Source organism: Lipotes vexillifer, unplaced genomic scaffold, assembly GCF_000442215.2.
Source record: "Lipotes vexillifer unplaced genomic scaffold, Lipotes_vexillifer_v1.1 scaffold1042, whole genome shotgun sequence".
Taxonomy (NCBI): domain Eukaryota; kingdom Metazoa; phylum Chordata; class Mammalia; order Artiodactyla; family Lipotidae; genus Lipotes; species Lipotes vexillifer.
Window position 1 is genome coordinate 509377 of NW_006777400.1, and position 20093 is coordinate 529469.

The 20093-nt window shown below is 34.3% G+C and overlaps 1 protein-coding gene and 1 pseudogene across 1 annotated transcript in view; both read right to left on the minus strand.

The window, feature by feature from the left end:
• HTR2C (5-hydroxytryptamine receptor 2C) overlaps positions 1-20093 on the minus strand; it is a 263697-nt gene that overhangs the window by 163542 nt on the left and 80062 nt on the right. The gene's annotated exons all lie outside the window — the stretch shown is intronic.
• LOC103082917 (ferritin light chain pseudogene) overlaps positions 18443-20093 on the minus strand; it is a 22866-nt pseudogene continuing 21215 nt past the window's right edge.

The window sequence follows — 20093 nt, forward strand, 5'->3', positions numbered from 1 at the left end:
TCCCCTGCATCGGCAGGCGGACTCCCAACCACTGCGCCACCAGGGAAGCTCCGCATAGCAACATTTTTAATGGGGAAAAGGTAGGGGCTAGGTAGAAACACTTAAGTGAATCCTCATTTGTAAAATAAAACAATTGGGCTACATTTCTTCTTGTTATAAAGTCCTAGGAATCTATGCTAATCTACTGTTATAACCTGTCTCAGATAAATGTGTGGCTCTGACAGACCATCCAGGGACTGACACTTCCCTGGTAATGGGTTCCTCTAATTTCAGTTTTGTTTTAGGCAAAGAAATCAACTCCTGAAAGCTGTATCAGCACATATAATCACACATAGTACTAATAAAAATTACATCAGTTCCAGTAATAGATTACTGCTTCATTGATGAATTCAGAATTCATGAGATTGGTTCAATGAAGTGGCACCAATGCAAAGTGATAGTTTTATTGACAGGGTCTCCATGATTAAAGGATATAAAGAACTATGCTGCTTTTGAAGGTACTAAAGTGCCAAAGTACCACTGAATATGTGAAACAAGAATACTCTATTAATATCTTGCTTATAAGCTGTATAGTCAGGATAATTAAACATTGTTCTGGTGGGATGAGAAGATTTAATTAGTCCAGGGCATTTAGAAACCATTAATAAAAGTTTAAGTATTCATCAATCTTACAGCTATTGTTAACTGGTTCACTAATACATTATCATGCTATTTATTAATGACGCAAATTAATGGCATTTATAATATAAATGGTAGAATTAATAAAACAATAGTTAAAAAAAACATGAATATCGCCTTTAGAAAAAAAATACCCACCGAATTTTAGTTTACTAAAGTGTTTTGACTGCGGTACACAGATTCTATTATTGCTCTTCTAGTTTTCTTTCCAGTGCATCAAATTACACCTCATTATTGTTGAAAGATTTTACTCTTTTGACCTGTTGCATCTAAGATATTTGTATAAACCTATCACCTGCCTGGACTTAGAGATAAAAGCTTTACAGTAGAGGTTTTTGATTTTAGAAGGAGCTATTTTTGATTAAACTTTTAAAATAGCAAATTCATTTATATCATGGTGATTTTTTAAAAGGTATCTTGTGTTAGTCCTTTTCTATAAAAGTATATTTTTAAAGTATGTGAGGAGAAAAAAAATCCTCAGACTTTCATTCCCATTTTCATAAATTTGATATATTTCAAAAAAACTGTAATACTTTATATGCCAAAAAAGCTTTTGTACTTATTGTTAGTGTGTTTTTAAATAGTATCAAGAAAGTGGAAATTGTCTGTCTTTCTTTAGAAAAATATCTCCCCCTTCCACAAAATAAGCAAGAGAACCAGGGTAACTACTAAACAAAACTAGATTTTACAAATTTCAAGACTGTGAAATAAGAGAGGTATTTTCTGTTATTAAACACCTGGCTTGGAAGAAGAAAATGAAAACACTTTCCAAAGCATAATTTTTCTTGATAAAGAATATTTAATTTTGGTATAATCAATGCTTCTTTCTAAATAAGTGTAATCTTTGGATTCTTGTCCAGCTACATTTATGCTTGGCCACAAGTTCTTAGAGCAATATCTTTACTTAAGGTCAGTGAATAATGTCCTCTTATTGCATTCTTCAGTCTTGGTAAGCAAATCATTTTGCAAAATGTGAGAAACAGTCATGATACAAAGTATGTTAGAATACTTCAGTGGAATTCTAAGGTAAAACTGATACAAAAATATAAAAATACTAAATTGGTAAGTAGTTAATAATAACCAAGTGGGTTATCAATATAACCTGGTGTCTCAAAGGGTTCTCAATATAAAGCTGCTTTCTTATGTCATAAAAATATATTTATATTAAATAAATATATTCACTGCTGCCAAGGGTTATTATTTTTTCCGGGAAAGGGATGTACCTTAGCAGTTGGATGAACTTGTAAAGAGAATATTGTTATTTTAAAAGGTAATTCTCATAACAAAATTTTTGAGTGCAAAAAATACAGTTCTCAGAAGTCAAGCATTTTGAATATAGAGTATCTGGGATTCCTAAAGGCTTATTCTTCTTTGCCAGTGTACAAATTTTATGAATGATGAATGGCCCTCCCCCCAACCCATATTTCAGTGAAACTTCAGCTTACATTTACTAGGAATGCAAAATTTGGAATGGCATTCAGGGACATTTTGTGTATGAAAGTGTTTTGTATGGCTAAATGATATACTAGCATAGATGAACAGCAGTATAAATATAAGTTATCTCTTTCTTCAGCTCGATGCTTTGTGACGACCTAGAGGGGTGGAATAAGGAGGGTGGGAGGGAGGCTCAAGAGGGAGGGGATATGGGTATATATGTATACATATAGCTGATTCACTTTGATGTACAGCAGAAACTAACAACATTGTAAAGCAATTATACTCCAATAAAGATGTAAAAAAAAATGTTATCTCTTTCTATCCTCAATCTATTATATTCATTATTTGTATTTCAACGTGTGTTACAAAGAAAATCACCAAGAGAACATTCATCTTTGTATATGTAGCAACCGCTGATGAGTTAAAAATAGGTAAAAAGTCAACCTGTGTTTCAAATACTGAAGTATTTCATCAAACTTCCAAGAGTGACACAAAGTTGTGATGTCTCTCGCACGTTTGGTCTATTTATCTTATGGCCATAATTACAGCCTCATATTATGCTTCCATCAGTAAGACAGGGAACCAGTTCTGCTTACCTGGTGTCATCTGTATGAGTACGTGTATTTTCCAATTTGGCAGAAAGAGGAGCTTCTATTTATATATGAATAATGTTAAATTAATGGAAACCTTTGATGAAGTGACTAAGGGCATACTGCTCCTTTTCTAATAGTTATATGCAATAGACTGTTCCGCTTCTTAAAAAAAAACAAAAAAGCTTAAGGACAAGTCTGGCTGAAGCCTATTATACACGGGTTGGGTTTCAGAGCCACGAGGAAAAGGTATTGGGTGGGTACGAAGGAGGGGGGAGGGAGACAGGGAGACAGATCTTATCTCTAAATGAATTGTAGATTTCTATTTTTTTTTCTGGGTAGGCAAAAAAAGAAAAGGTTTATTTCAATGAAGATGTTAGTCTAAAACTTAATAAGCAGCAGAAAGCTAATGAAGTATTCTTTTAAGAGAATGACAAATCTCATTTCTAAGGCAACCTCATTCCCTGAACTTTGAAATTCTGAAAAGTGCAGCATATTAAATGATATAAAAAGCACATTTACATATGAAAATGTCATCTAGAAATTTCAGTATAAATGTGTTACCACCCACTAATTATAGATACTAAGTAGTCCAGTTTTATAAAAGATTCAGTTTCTATTTAAAATAGTACTACTCACTTAAAAAATATATCTAAAAGGTTATTGTTGAGAGAAAAATGGCAAACTTTATTCTACACCAATTAAATCTCAATCATACCATTTTAAAGGTATTCATTTTATCTTTCTTCCATTAATGCTTTTAACATATGCTTCTTTATGGTTCTAGGTATTCATTACTTGTTTTATTGAAAAAATAAGTGTGACCTTGTGGAATGAGTTTCCTAATCTTTAAATTCTTTCTCTGAATGCAAGGTAATTATATATCAATGGCATTTATACATTGTAAAGAATTGATTTTTGTTGTTGAAGTATAGTTGATTTACAATTTTGTGTTAGTTTCTGGTGTACAGCAAAGTGATTCAGTTCTACATATATATGTATATGTATATATTCTTTTTCAGATTTTTTCTATTATAGCTTATTACAATATATGGAATATAGTTCCCTGTGCTATACAGTAAGACCTTATTGTTTATCTATTTTATATACAGTGGTTTGTATCTGCTAAACCCAAACTTTTAATTTACCCCTCCCCCCGCCCTTTGGTAACCATAAGTTTGTTTTCTATGTCTGTGGATCTATTTCTGTTTTATAAAATAATTTCATTTGTATCTTTTTTTTTACATTCCCAATATGTGATATCATATGATATTTGTCTTTCTCTGTCTGACTTACTTCACTTAAAATGATAATCTCTCGGTCTATCCACATTGCTGCAAATGGCATTATTTCATTCTCTTTTACAGCTGAGTAATATTCCATTGTATGTATATATATATATATATATATATATATCTCACATCTTTTTTATCCATTCCTCTATTGATGGACACTTAGGTTGCTTCTATGTCTTGGCTATTGTGAATAGTGCTGCTATGAACAGTGGGGTGTATGTATCTTTTCAAATTATAGTTTTTTCTGGATATATGCCCAGGAGTGGGATTGCTGGATCATATATCATATGGTAACTCTAACAATTGAATTTCTAGAGGTGGCAAAACTTGACTAAAAATAAGTCTTAATTTAAATTGTTCAGATAGTAAAGATAGAAAAATTCCTTCTAAAAATTAAAATAAGGAATCCGTGTGTCCCGTATCCCACTTTATTGATTGCATTTTCCTCATTTCTTTTGTGACATTGCTAGCCATACAAATGTGTGTTTGAAGGAAGGGAATGTGGTTAATAGAAAGCAGACTGGCAGAGAGGAGCTTTTTTTTTTTTTTTTTTTTTTTTTTGCGGTACGCGGGCCTCTCACTGTTGTGGCCTCTCCCGTCCCGTCGCGGAGCACAGGCTCCGGACACGCAGGCTCAGCAGCCATGGCCCACGGGCCCAGCCGCTCCGCGGCATGTGGGATCTTCCCAGACCGGGGCACGAACCCGTGTCCCCTGTATCGGCAGGCGGACTCTCAACCACTGCGCCACCAGGGAAGCCCCTGAAGAGCATGTTTTGACAGTAGAGAGCTCTACTGTATTCTGACAGTTTACAGAAACATTAGGGATAGTCCCTTCAGCACAGGTTTCCACTATAGATAGAAGAGAGCTGACAATCATGATTATCTCCTGGGATTAGATCACTAAAATACCTGAGACTTTTCATTAATCTGAGAGGTAAAAGACAAACCAGGAAAAGTATGATCAAAGGTGATAACTTCATTCAAAAGTCTGAATGAAACTTACTGATGACACCATTGCCTCTTTTTTAAAAAAGAATTTTTATTGGAGTATAGTTGCTTTACAATGTTGTGCCAGCTTCTGCTGTACAGCAAAGTGAATCAGCCATATGTACACACATATCCCCTCTTCTTTTCGGATTTCCTTCCCATTTAGGTCACCACGGAGCACTGAGTAGAGTTCCCTGAGCTATACAGCAGTTCCTCATCAGTCATCTGTTTTATACATAGTATCAATAGTGTATATATGTCAATCCCAATCTCCCAATTCATCCCCCTGCCCCAACACCATCGCCTTTTCTTATTTCCTTTTCCTCACTTTGGAGATAGAGGTTAGAAAACCCAACTGCAAATCATAACTTGAGCCCCCTTTATCCTTTTGTTTCTTGCAGTGTTACCCAATGTTAAGGCTTGATCGACCACTCGTTGATTTAGGACAAGTCATTTTCTCAAAACATCAGTTTCCTCCATTTTAAAATAGGGTAATATCTACTTCAAAGAGTTGTGGGAACCATGGAATCCTGCAAGTGCATAGCAGCTAGTAAGCATTCAGTGGATGTATATTATAATAATTATTAAGGCTGGCAATGACCAAGGGAGTGATTTCATAATGATATCTAAATATAAATAGTAATCTCACTTAGAATAAGATGGCCAACTGTCCTCAATCTCCTCAGGGGATAGAAAGTGAAAGAGGATAACTTTTTGGAACAACATATTTAACTATAATATAAGAAAGAAGGATACTGAAAAAATTCAGTATTGACATAGGTTTCTGGATGGAGTGCAAAACAGATAGTCAGATGAAATGAGGTTTCCATATGGCTGTCACCAATGTTAACCAGTATAGTACAGTACTTTCTCTTCTAAGGTCTAAATTAATTAAACATAGAATATGGGCACCATGATCTGCATGGCAATATTTTTACCAGTAGAAGGCAATGGCAGGCTTTTTCTGTGAAACGTGTAAAGCTTGAAATTTGCAAAACTTTGGGACATATAGGATACAGGGAGATAACAATACTTTTGTTACCACCAAAGTTTGCTTTAAACAAAGAGTCTCTGTACGAGTCTTTTGGTATATATTATTCACTTAAACACTTTTAATCTTCACAGAATATAACCTATCAACTAATCTTATGCATAATTTTCTTCTGGAGATTTTTTTTTTAGCTTTCATTCTTGGCAAGATAATTAATAAACTTCTTGGATATTAGAAGTGGTTTCAGATCTAGTAATTAATTACTGCTTGTTTAAAGGGGACAACAATACCTTTTTTGTTATTTTGGTCACTTAATTCTGTTGTCTTTTCCATGGTTCCAAATTTAAGTCGAGAAATTGTAATCAAATATTGTCCAATTATAAACCAAGTATATATCAACATAATCAGATTCAAGAGTTACGAATTTAGTGTGAGTTATACATTAATAACCAAGAAAATATTATTCTCCTACCTAAATTTTACTCATTTGAAGATGATATCGGATCCTTAAAGAAACTCCGTGACATGTCAGGCAAAGCATTAAGCTAGGAGTGAAGATCTAGATTCTAGTTTTGTGAACTCGGACAAGTTACAATCTTTTTAGAACTGAATTTCCTCTTCCATAAATATCAGGTATGCATTATATATAAGCTATTAGGTTTAGGAATACAGCTATACTGTAAATATAATATGGCCTCTACTTTTACGGAGCTTACCTTCCAGATGGGTGTGATTTTCTGACTGGATAATCTCTAAATTCACATTCATTTAAAAAATTCTGTGATAGTAATGTTCTTTCAGATTGCCAAGGATTGGCCAGCATTATATGTAGGAAAGGAAAGGACACAGGACACATAACAATTGTACATTAAGTACGGAATGAGAAAAAGAGAAATAAACAAGCCCATGCCCACAGAAGGCGCTCAATTCAGAATTGTTTACATAATCATTTTACTAAGAAGTCTAACAATGTGTTTCCAATTTGTGATTTAGCAGATTTGTTTATCCAATATTTTATATTTCTGCCTGTTTTATTTATATTTTATTTTAATTTTTTTTTTCTTTAGAGAACTCTTGTGGAAGTCTAAGAGGACATCTTTTAGTGGGTGAAAATACTTCTAATTGACAGATTACTTAGGCAGCAAGAACACTTTACTAGCTAAATTCATAGCTCTTCTTAGTAGTGACATAATAAAAATGCAATGGCTTAAGGCTAACATTTTAAAAGTGACATGTGGGTAACTGAGAAACTAAATCTGAGTAGGAGAGATGAAAATTACTACATCATTTGAAATGTTACCTAAACCCAAATGTGTAATGTTCCTAAAATCTACGGTATTTTACAGTTTGCAAAGCACTTTCACATTCATCATCTCATTTGAACCTCACAAGGTCAAGATCACCAGAATTGGAAACAAGAGGAAAAAAGCAAAATAAATGCTATCTTTCTTTTTAAATAGTATTGAGGCTCTATTCATTCCCCAGTATGGTCTGGCTGCTAATCTTCAACACCACTGCAACACTAGAGCTTTGTTTTCTCTCTCTTGTTCCCATCCTCACTACTAAATCAACAACAGCATTTTCTGGTTATGCCTATCACTTTTTTTCCAGTTTGAGTTAGGAACATGGAAGTAAGAATACAGGTGGGAAGGTTGACAGAATTTGAGGGGGTGGTTAGTTTGATCCTTTAAATTTGGTTCTGTTTTGCATCAGTCTTTATAAATGTGTGTGTGTGTGTTTTAAAATATCTCGTCAAGTACATACTGTCTGATCAACCTTTAATATTTACTACATGTTCAGAAGAAGAATCATTCTGCCCATACTCTATTCACAGGGTCTATTTACCTTGATTTATGCTGGGGTCCAAAAATAATTCAAAGAACAGGAAAAAGGAGAGGAGGATGGCCAGACCTTCTGGTTCAGAAGTAATTTAATAAATTTTTAATTGTAAAATGGCATTGTTTCGTAGCAGTACTTAATGTCCTTATATGTCATAAGAACTCAGGAAAACAAAAAAATAGAGTGCTTTAGGATACCTATTTTTTAAGCTATGGCCTAGAGGATCATTTTGATCATTTGGCAAATCATAAAAGGGAAAAAATGGTAATATTAGAAATAGGTATAGTAATATTTTCATTTTTTCCTAATCTCAGATACATAGAATTGAGCTCAATTATGTTCTGTTTAAGAAGGCAGATAATAATTGCAAAAAGTTTAGCCTGCTTGTAATTATCATTCTTTTCTCCTTTATTGACAAGTACTCAAGATTATTTACAGTCAATTGTGATTTCTTACTAGCAAAGGATTATCATCTGAGCTCTTCAGTTTTTAAAATCTCCAAGGGTTTTGGTGTTTTAAAATATAAGGCCTTATTTGTCATTAAGAAGCTGCTGGCTGAAAAACAGAATTTTTAACTCCGTCCAATATACTGTTTCATTGTGTCATGGTTAAAGTACCAGTAAGTACTTCATTATTCTCTAGGGCTGAACGTTTTCTTGTAGTTAAGTGAGGTTTGCCCTACAAGGAGAAGACGAAAGCAATCAGTATTTCATTGAGATATTATACACTGGCAGTTTTCCCAGATGACTTAAGTTTAAGGCATCAGCTTATCAAAATATCAATATTTTCGGATCTGTTCCCTCCTTTCCTGTTGGCCCTCATCAACTTTTGTCTAGACTATTCCAATAGTCTCCACATAGTTCTCCTTGCCTCTAGACTATTACTTGCTCCAGTTCTTCTCAATATTGCCATTATAGCTTAATTCCTGTGTGAGATGTGATCATGTTATCCATCAGCTCAAGAAATCTATATTGACCACAGAATAAAGTCCAAACAAAATTTTTAGCCCTTCACAAAATTCCCAAAGCCTATTTCTCATTTCCACCGTCAGTAGTGGCCCTGCAAACACACAACAAATGCACACATGCACACACATCTAACATAAATCATAATATATTTCTTGAATGTGTCAGGCACTTTCATTAGTCTATACCTTTATTATTATGGAGAGGAAATCAAATACAACTGCTTGGTATTTTAATTAAATTAAGGAGTTCAAACACTGAACTAGAGGAAGATTTTAAGCAAGCAAATTTCCCTCTTCTTCTAGCCCTTGAATTTCACACTCACCCTCTCAGGCCACCTGTTATCTGACTAGTTTTTAGCTCAAAAGTAGATAATTCCAGAGCAGTCTTTTGATGGTTTTCTAAGGATTAAAAAAACTTTGTATAGAGCATATTCATTCTGATCTAAAAGTAAAAAAGCAAGCAAGCAAGCAAACGACTGAAAAACAGAGTATCATAGGGCAATAGTAACAAATTACTTAAGCCCTTTTTTGGGGAGAAGTAATTTTCTACACTTCTATTTTAAAACTCTCATGAGTAATTCTTTCAGCAATTAATAAATCCCCATGAAAGAAATAAATCTGTATTGCAATTTGACAGTTGTCACACCTGTAGCTCGCAATGAATTCTTTCTTTTCAAATGATTTCTTAGCAATGATTTTTCCAATGTGCATAAAAATGGAAATATTTTTGCATTTTGCAGCCCAAGTGATCTTTTAATTTCCTTTTCAAAAGTGGGTCTTTTCTTCCCTCAGAAAGCAGAAGTGGAACACATTTCTATTTTCAGCATGTAACAATGGCTATGGACAATCGAAGGTGATTATATCACAAGATTAAGGAGAATTCTGAATGTTAGAGAGCAAGGCTTTTTGCTTAGTCATTTTGGTAGATTAATCAATTTCATTTATATATATTTTTTCATGTATGTGTTAGGCACCCACAGACAAAACTTACGATTACAGGCAAATGATTTTCAGAGTTAATATTTACCTACTCACTATTAGATATGGTTATCAAAACAACCCTTAAAAACTGTAAAAATCTCTCAACATTACAATAATTGTTCATATTTTTTCGCAACTTTTATTCCTTTGAATTTTTGTCCAATGAAATAATCAAGATGTCAGGGTTTAAACTATTTCTATGTCTGACCTCTTGGGAAGCTAAAGCAACTATTTCAGGTCATCCCATGTTATTCGATGACTCATTTTTTCACTGTACTACAACAAACTCCAGGGAATAAAAGGAATAATGTAAATACCAAAGGTCCTTAAACTGGAACTGTCAAGGAGAAAACATAAAATAACCTTTCAACAAGCATGTGTTAAACTAAGTATAACACATTAAGAGAAAATTAGACTGTGCCATTCCACGGGTCCCTTTCTACTCTTGAGCCTATAAATATAGATTGATTACCTCTTTGGTATTCCTTGGAATTCTCCCATTAATGTAAACGACAGATTAGATATTTGAATAAAGACCAGAACAGAAGACTTATGCATTTTAGAAAGATGTACAACTATAAGCATTGAAGTTAAAAAAACAAAAAGAATTTAACCAGAAATTGTGTCACCAGACTATTCCAACTTAACAAAGTCAACTTGTTTTGAGGTTAATTTGTCTAATATTTATAAGAAGGAATATTTTTGTACCTATATCACATATATACAACCTTTTAAACTGGCTAACCACAGATGTATTAAATAATACAGAATATTTGCTGCTGAATATATAAGCTTTTCTCAAAATTATGCCACTAGATTATTTATAATACGTCTATGTTGAAGAAAATGTTAATGTAATATTTAGAAAGCCACTAGTTTGCTTGTTTTGTAGGCACAGTGTAGGAGCAAAAGGCAGCAACTGGCACAGTGCCTTCTATGTTTAGCTGTAATCAGATGAAGTGTAGTTCCATATTTTTCTAAAGTTTAGATAAGTATGATTTTGCGCTCAGGGTCCATTGTGAACAGAGTATGAAATGTAAAATAGGATCTAAGATCTACCACCTTCTTAGACCTCAGTAATGAATAGAGTATCAAGAAGATTATCTGGTAGACAGCAGAGTTTAAAGTCAGAAAACATGCGTTCTAGAACCACTACTGCTTTTAAGTCACTGCTTTTGACTTTAGGCAAAACACTCCCTCATAACTTAATCACACATCTGTTAAGTGGGTATAATAACTGTCCCACTACTGGGGGGCTCAAATGAAATAATAGACATATTATTTTAAGGATAGGACACTATGTAATATAAAGTATCTCTTATTGTGCTCTACATTTTGACTTAAGAACATTGATCAGCCTTGAGTACTTACCACAAATATATTATTTCAAATTCTTCGATTTAGGATTTGGGAAAATATGGGCAGAAACACAATGAGAAACTTGTTTGATGTGAGAAAGCAGAAAAGAAAAAGGGGTGTTAGAAGATACATTTTTCCTTTTTTTCCTGCCTACTGCAGACTTAGAGAAAAAACATTCTTGCGCAGGGGCCATGCTAAGTGTCTCTGTATCATTCCAACTTTAGTATATGTGCTGCTGAAGCGAGTGCTCATATTTGTCAAATTTATCAATCATATGTTTTCTATCAAATCCATTAAAATAGTCATAGGAATATAAAGATACAAATGAAGTTTAAAATAAAAATTTGAATAATTTAGTGAAATAATTTACCTCTTAGTGTTTTTGTTTTCTTGGAATTTACTATTTAATATAAGGTTTACCCCAAACTGAAGTTGATTTCTAATTAATTCAGGTCAGTAAAGTGAGATTCAGTGAGTTATTACCTTAGGCCAATTATAGTTCTTTGGCAACCTGAAGAGTTAATATAGCTTTCAAGTTTGTCTACTTGACAACTGGGAAAGAGCTTTTGCCCTGAGAATATCTGGCTCACTAATGGGGAATCATAGAATTTTTAAAGCCCAATTATGCATGGGGAAGCAGCACTTTAAATCCTGGTGATCTTAAGGGTGCAATCAGATAAGTCTCCTGATCCATATTAATCTTGTTATAGTTAAGTGAAGATAACCTTCCTTCATAGCTATGCTGTTCATGTTTCATTTAATAATGAAAATTTAAGGCAGGAAACACCGACCAAACAATGTAGTCAAGAACAGAAAATTGTAACACAGTCTAATAATCTCAATTTCTGCATATTAACTTTAATACATATGTGTACATATGGCTGCCATTTTTCCAAAGTCATATTTGAAAATCCACAGAATATGTGTATGCGCCTCAATTTGAGGCTGTTTGTATATGCTGTGAATATTGTTAATGTAGATATTAGCTGTAGCTATTTAAAACTATGTATGTAATTATATTATTTCATTTAATCTTTGCATCAAAGCTGTTATCCCCATTTTAAAGGTGAGAAATATTTATTTTACAGGAAAGCTAAGTAAATTGCCCAAGGTCATATAGCTAGCATATTCCTTTAAAAATTATTTTGTATAAATAAATGCTTATGCGTGAAGTTACTTAATCCAAAATATAAATGGAATTGAAATTTTTAAGTGATTTTATCCAAGTGATGTGAAATATTATTTTACAGTGTATTTCAGATAAATTTAATTCTGTAGTCCAAGTTACTCTACTTCTAAGATTTAACACTTCTCTCTTATAAAGGTAAATGCTCCCAAAGAGTTTTTTTTTTCTTGTTTCTTGTTTGCCTATGTCTAACAGAATCCTGACATTTTCATTTCTGTACTTTAGAAAGGAAAAGATAAATGTTTGGGTACTGTCATTGCTCATTTTCTATGAACAGGCTCTATAACAAGTGCATATTAGACTCATTCTCAAGTATGTTGCAAGTGAATGCAACTATCTATACAGATCTTCCTTAACTTACAATGGTGTTATGTGCCCAAACCCATAGTAAGTTGACAATATCATAAGTCAAAAATGCATTTAATACACCTAACCTAATACACCTAACCATAGCTTAGCCTAGCCCACTTTAAACGTGCTCAGAACACTTACATAGCCTACAGATGGGCAAAATCATCTAACACAAAGCCTATTTTATAATAAAGTATTGAATATCTCATGTAATTTATTGACGACTGTACTGAAAGTGAAAAACAGACTGGTTGTAAGTGTATCGGTTGTTTACTTTTGTGATCACATGGCTGACTGGGAGCTGCAGCTTGCCCAGCATCACGAGAGAGTATCATACTATATTCTGCTAGCCCAGGGAAAGATTAAAATTCAAAATTTGAAGTATGGTTTCTACTGAATTTGTACCACTTTTGCACCATCAGTAAAGTTGAAAAAAATCATTAAGTTGAACCATTGTAAGTTGAGGACTGTCTGTACTTTTAGAGAAGAGACGGTAATAGTATCTGAATATTTTTTTACTTTACAATGAACCGTCAACTATGAATAATGGTAACGCCTGAGCCCAATACTGTGCATGCCAAATTCTTAAAAATATGGTCCCTGTCAATAATGTCAATGACTAGCATTTAATAATTCTAATGATCAAAGAAATATTCTAAAAGTTTTATGGTATTTCAAAAGATCTACACATTATGGAATGTGACAATGTCTAAGCCATCATAGATCAGCTTAACAACTGCAGAAATAAATACCATATTGTTGTACGACATCAATCACGATGGAAATGTAAAAATAAGTGAATTAACAGTTAAAGTCAAATCCAAAGCAGTCTAAATGCTACAAACCCGAATCTTTTGAATTTTCAGTCTGTTGATTAAAAAGTACAAGATACCAGTAATGCAGCAAAATGCTCATTTTAATATTTGTTACTGAGATTAACAATAATTTTTATGTAATTTGGGGATTGGGCATCTGGGATCTGAAAACAAGGCATATAATTATATTTACATATAATTGCTTTTGTCATTTTAATTAGATTTTCACTTAATTTTTTTTTTTTTTTTGCGGTACGCGGGCCTCTCTCTGTTGTGGCCTCTCCCGTTGCGGAGCACATGCTCCGGACGCGCAGGCTCAGCGGCCATGGCTCACGGGCCCAGCCTCTCCGCGGCCTGTGGGATCCTCCCAGACCGGGGCACGAACCCGCGTCCCCTGCATCGGCAGGCGGACTCCCAACCACTGCGCCACCAGAGAAGCCCAGATTTTCACTTAAGTTTATCTGAAATTGATGAAATTTATTTGTCAAGAACCATTCATAAATTTCAGTAAACAAAGCACTCTAGAATTTTTTCCATCAGTGAATACCAGTGGGTATACATGAATATTTAAATGTAAATCTTCAGCTTGATTTCCCCCATGGTGTGTTAAGAACTGTATAGAAACAGTTTCACAAAGTGGAAGATATTGGATATGTCCTAATTAAAATCATTGACCAAAAAATATCAAATAAAGGCCATAAGTCCGATGATGAGGCTAGTCCATGGTTTACATGGCATGCCACCATGCATATATATAGATAACCAAGAATAGATAATTCACTGAATGCATCCAGTAATTTTATTTTTTTTACATCTTTATTGAAGTATAATTGCTTTACAATATTGTGTTAGTTTCTGCTGTATAACAAAGTGAATCAGCTATATGTATACATATATCCCCATATCCCCTCCCTCTTGTGCCTCCTTCCCACCCTCCCCATCCCACCCCTCTAGGTGGTCACAAAGCACCAAGCTGATCTCCCTGTGCTATGCAGCTGCTTCCCACTATCTATTTCACATTTGGTAGTGTATATATGTCAATGCTACTCTCTCACTTCGTCCCAGCTTACCCTTCCCCCTCCCCATGTCTTCAAGTCCATTCTCTACTTCTGCGTCTTTATTCCTGTTCTGCCCCTAGGTTTATCAGAACCATATTTTTTTTAGATTCCATATATGTGTGTTAGCATATGGTATTTGTTTTTCTCTTTCTGACTGCTTCCAATAACTTTAAATAGAAATACATTTTAAGTCCATTCTTTATTCAGGTCTGTTCTCCAGTTAAACTCATACATTAATTATAAAAAACAGACTACTTTTGTGTAAGGGAAGAGTATTTTGGTCCTGAATACATTTTATTCAGGCAAAGTGCCTAAGAGCAAACACATGGCCAACTCATAGTAACAGTCTGTGGGTTTGCTTGCAAGGGTATTAATCATCGACCTGCCACAAATGTATGTATTTAATGAGAAATTTAATATACTGCATAAATTTCAGTTTTGGTCAATACAGAGTCATTATACACAGTGAATCCACATTGTTATATTAGTAAACACCATAAGATGTGTTATTGCATGCTAGGCTGAGAAGAAAAATATCAATTCTCTTTAACTGTACAACTGTTTAACTGCTTATTTCAGGGTAAGTATACACTGCTTTGGGGCAAAGGTCAGTATGATATTTACATAGTTAATAAAGACCAAACACAAAAGAATGATTTCTGAGCATAAGAATGATTTCTGAGAATGATTTCTGGAAAACTTTATGCCATAAATTGCTAAAGGAGCTATCTCAGCTTTGCCGTGTACAAGCTGTATATCTTGGGCCAGTTATTTAACTTCTATGTGAGTATTTCCTTATCTTTTAAAAGAGTAGCAAAACTTATCATAAAAGGTTGTTGGAAGAGATAGTGAAAAATGCATATAATACTCTTAGAATGATTCTGAGCTTACAGTAAATGTTCAATGAATGTGAGCTGTTATCAGTGCACAACACTCCTAGTTCATTGCACAAAAGTATTCTTCCAACTCATTGCTTAAAGGGTAGAAATGTATGTATTCATCAAGAAAATAGTTAACTATATCTTTTCAAAAGTACTACTCAAAAGTAAATTCTAACTAAAAGTCTCTTTAAAAACTTTTTGACTTGGTTCCCAGTACGCAGAGAAGAAATGAAAGTTGCATTGGAAAATTTTGTAGCTCAGAGGTTCAACTAATTCATCTTTAGGTTAGGAGAGTCTGGAAATAACCAATTATTGTTATGCCAAGGTCACCATTTATTTTTTCTCTGCAAAGAAAACTTTAAAGAGAAAAGATATAATCTTGTTTGGCAAGTACTGAATGGGAAGAGCTGAAACCAGTGGTTTTTTAAAATTGAAGTATAGTTGACTTGCAATATTATATTAGTTTGAAATCGGTATTCTTAGTAAGCTTAATTTGTTCAATGGCATGGCTCATACTGGCTTACCTGATGATGATTATACTCAATTAAATGACTCATAATTCATCTGATCATCAAAATTCTAATTAATAGACAAAGTGGGCTTAGTAATGGTTTGGGCACTATTACATAAATCACCAAGGAATTAGGCTTTATGTTTTTCTACTCCAATAAAATAGCTCTAATATACCAACCTGCTCATCAAATTAAAGTAATATTTCACATGCTGAGAGAACTCTAATTTATTACCAGAAAATTATTTATGTGTGAATATAATTCTTAGCTTAATTTGAAAGATTAAAAACCACCATATGATTGCTATCCTTTTTATCAGTTTTTACGGTGACATCTTACTTATTAAAATGCACTTTATAAAATAAAAGACCTGTTGAAAGGAAATGGAGTGCAAAAAGGCTCTTCTGTATATCAAAAATTGACACAAATATAGAAAATATACTATAACACAAGCATGACACAAGCATCTTTACTTTTGACTTCTCTAAGTCATTTGAAAGAAAATATCTCTTCATGCCCTGCACATCAGCAGTACCACTACCCTTCAAAAATTACTTGGTTTAGAAAATAGCCTGAACTATATCATATGTATGTATATGTTTTATTGAAGTAGAAGTTAATTTTTGGTCTTAAGTATGTAACTTTACTTGAAATAGCTAAATGATTCCAAAGAACTATTGTGACTGTACAATCTCCCTTCCATTTTGAATTTTAGATCCTCCCAAGCAGAAGGGTTATAAGAGCATCCTTATGAAATATTATAGGCAAAGAAAAATCATTCCTGGTACTCATTTTTATGATTATATTACTGTTTCAATGGTTATGAGATATGCACTTTGCACCTACACAGTAGAATGACACTGGATTTAGAGTATTTGCAAGAAGGAAGTGTATGGAGTGGAATTTACTTATTGGGGCACATGCTATAAAACCTACTTTTACTCCTATCTACGCCTTTTCAGGTTCTGCACCCACCTATCTTAAATTTAAATCTAGCCATAAATACACATCTTTTAAATAATTATAGAACTTTGGTCCTTCAGGGGATGGATTCCCTCACAGAATTTCTGAGAGCTAAATAAAAAATTTTAAAAAAATTTTAAAAATGTGTGGGTGAGGTGTAAAAGTAAATCAGAGTACCTGTCATTTTGAATTAGATGCTTAGTAATTAACTTCAGGTATTCTCAAAACGTGTTCACAAAGTACCTTCAAACCTATTGTGTAAGGCTCTTGCTAAGAGAATTTATTTTACTCTAAAAGGAGCATAGATCAGGCATCTATTTTAGGAGGATAAACCCATTATCAGTCTCATTCTGGAAACGTAAGGCAATATCTTGTACAAAGGAAAAAGTACTGAGAAGGAAAAAAATCATAGGACTTGTCATTGAGAGTCTATTATATTGATATTAAAACCCTTCCATTATTTACTATGTTTAGTAAATCTAATGTATGTTTGTATTCTGGATATATGCATATATTGCTCTTCAGTATCAGTGAAGCAGAAGTTTTAGTATGTCCTCTCTCTTTCAAGACATGGGCAGATATAGGTGATATGTTTTACTAGAAGAAAGTAAATTTTGCCATACATAAGAAGAAAGTATGTAAATGAATTTAGCTAAAATTATTGGAATGCAAACATTTAAAAAGTTTGTGTATTTCTAGAAATGTTTAAACACCCCATAATATGTCATTGCCTATCAGTAAAGGTCATGTGTCTGGCTCATAATCAGGACACACAGTCTGACTCCTTCCATAGCTGCCTTGGGTCTGTGACACACATTTGGAAGAGAGCCTGTGTGCAATCTGTGGTCACAACACTGAGAAAAGCTAATTGGGTCCAATTTGGTTACTTGGCTTCCTAGAAATTAATGCTGCATTTGATTTCAATGCCATCTAGTTCCACAGCTCCAGTTTCACCTTCAGTTGCCTCAACATATAATAAATAACATAAATATTCTCATAAGGTTTCCAAAGTCCAAATTAGTCCTATTTTCATTTAGTTTAGACTCCTCAAAATACAAGTCAGTATATATTTTATAGTATCAATATATCTTTTATAGGACACTGGAAGGAAAGAGTAAGCTTTGAGTGTTGGATTGAGGAATAAAAAAATAAGTTCGCTTCCTAACATAGATGCCTGAGCTTTGCTCCTTTTAGATTAATTCAATAATTCAATTGTTTATGCCAGATTACAAATAGGTTCAGTAACTAATACTAAAAAAAAATGAGACACAACTAAAGAAATCCTCTTCTCCAAAATTTACTTGTCTTATTCTCAAGGTCTCAGGAAAACAAAGACAGAAACCAAGTATCCTTTCACAGAGAGCACAATTAAAGTCATGTGTAAATAATTTTTTTTTTTTTGCTGCAAAAAGCTTTATTGTTTCCATTTGGTCCAAGGCTTGGGAGAGGGCCCCAGGGCGGTTAAAAAGCTGCCTAGTGGCTGCAGAGATGGGCTTCAGGCAGAAGCCCTGACACCAGGGGGCTCCTCAAAGGCCTCTGGGCTCTGGAGGCTCCTAGTTGTGCTTGAGGGTGAGCCTTTCAAAGAGATACTGGCCGAGCCCAGCCTGGGACCAGCCAGCCTGTGGAGGTTAGTCGGGTGGTCGCCATCTGCTTGATGAGCTTCAGCTGCTCCTGCAGGAAGCGGCTCTCCAAGAAGTCACAGGGGTGCGTGTCTGCGGGCAGAACTCAGGGCTTGCGGGCCCGCAAGGGCCTGGCTCAGGTTCTTCTCCATGAGAATGGCGGCTTCCATAGCGTCCTGGGTTTTACCCCACTCATCTTGGGACGGCTTCTGCACGTCCTGAAAGAAGGTAGTGTTGCGACATTGGTTTTGCATCTTCAAGAGACTGTCAGTGTCCTCATGCCTCTCCTTGGACAATTCGCAGAAAAAGTGGCCCATGCCGTCCAGAGCCACATCCTCGCGGTGGAAATAGAAGCCCAGAGAGAAGTAGGTGTAGGAGGACCCAGATGCAGGTTGACCAGGAGGTTGGCGGCGGCCTCCACCTCAGCTGAATAATTCTGAGGAATCTGGGAGCTCGTGGATGATCAGTAATAAGGGGTTAAGCTCAAAAAATGGTGTTGGCTGGTCCCAAAAGCTGAGGATGGCTGAGTGGCTGTTTCCAAAAGCTGCGACTGGAAAAAGGCTTGGAGGATGGTTGAGGCTGGAGCAAGGGGCGTCCCTGGGTCTGTTCTGTCCAAACACCATTGAAGCAAAAGACAGATCCGGGGGACGGCTGAATGCACTGCTGTAAGCAATACTTTATTGTTGTTCTCTAGGGATCTTTTATTGTTAAAAAGCAACAGATTCTATAAATGATAGTATTATTTTCAGATTAGCTCATAATCTACTATTTAGAATTGTTGCTTACAACCACAAATCAAAAACATACAATAGATTCACAAAAACAAAAATAACATAAGTGTAATAGAATTGTCGCTTACAGGTTTGAAGATATTAAGCTCCCCACAATGTGACATTGTTTTCCTCTATTTAGTAGAGCCCAGAGTTCGCTTAAAACTCAAGAAACAAATGATTAATAGTTCAATGATACCATGAATTATAAAAATGTAAAATTATTAAATTATTTTCATAATTAGTGATAACAAGTAATGATTGAAGTAACTAGCAAAGGCCTTGCTGTAACCTATTTTAATAATAGATATCATTGAATACTATAGAATGTTTGAAATCATTGCTCAAGATCAAATTAACAGTGCCCCATCATCTCACTTGTCTGTTCTGATATAATGTGACAGTCACATTGCTAAGAAATCTTGCATGATGCAAAAAAAAATGTTTTCAAGGGAAAAAAAAAACTGGAGTTTCTAGTGAACAACATTATTGTTTCTGAAGGAATTTAGAGTATTTCCTAAACCCCATACTTTTCTTTTGTTTTTTACTTAGTCATCCTCAATTTATGTCCATTCTGAATTAATGAAGTTTGACTAAAAAAAGAGTTCAATGATTCTGATAATCCACAGACTATATAGAATACTATAAGTCTGAGCAGAAAATGAACATATAATGCAAGGATGTTGTAAGGGAGCTCTATTATTTACATTACTGCTTCAGTTACTAAGTAACATTTAAAGTAAAAAACAAACAAAAAAAAACAACAACGAAAAAACCAGAATACAGTAAAAGGTTATTCAGGAAAAGTGTAGGGA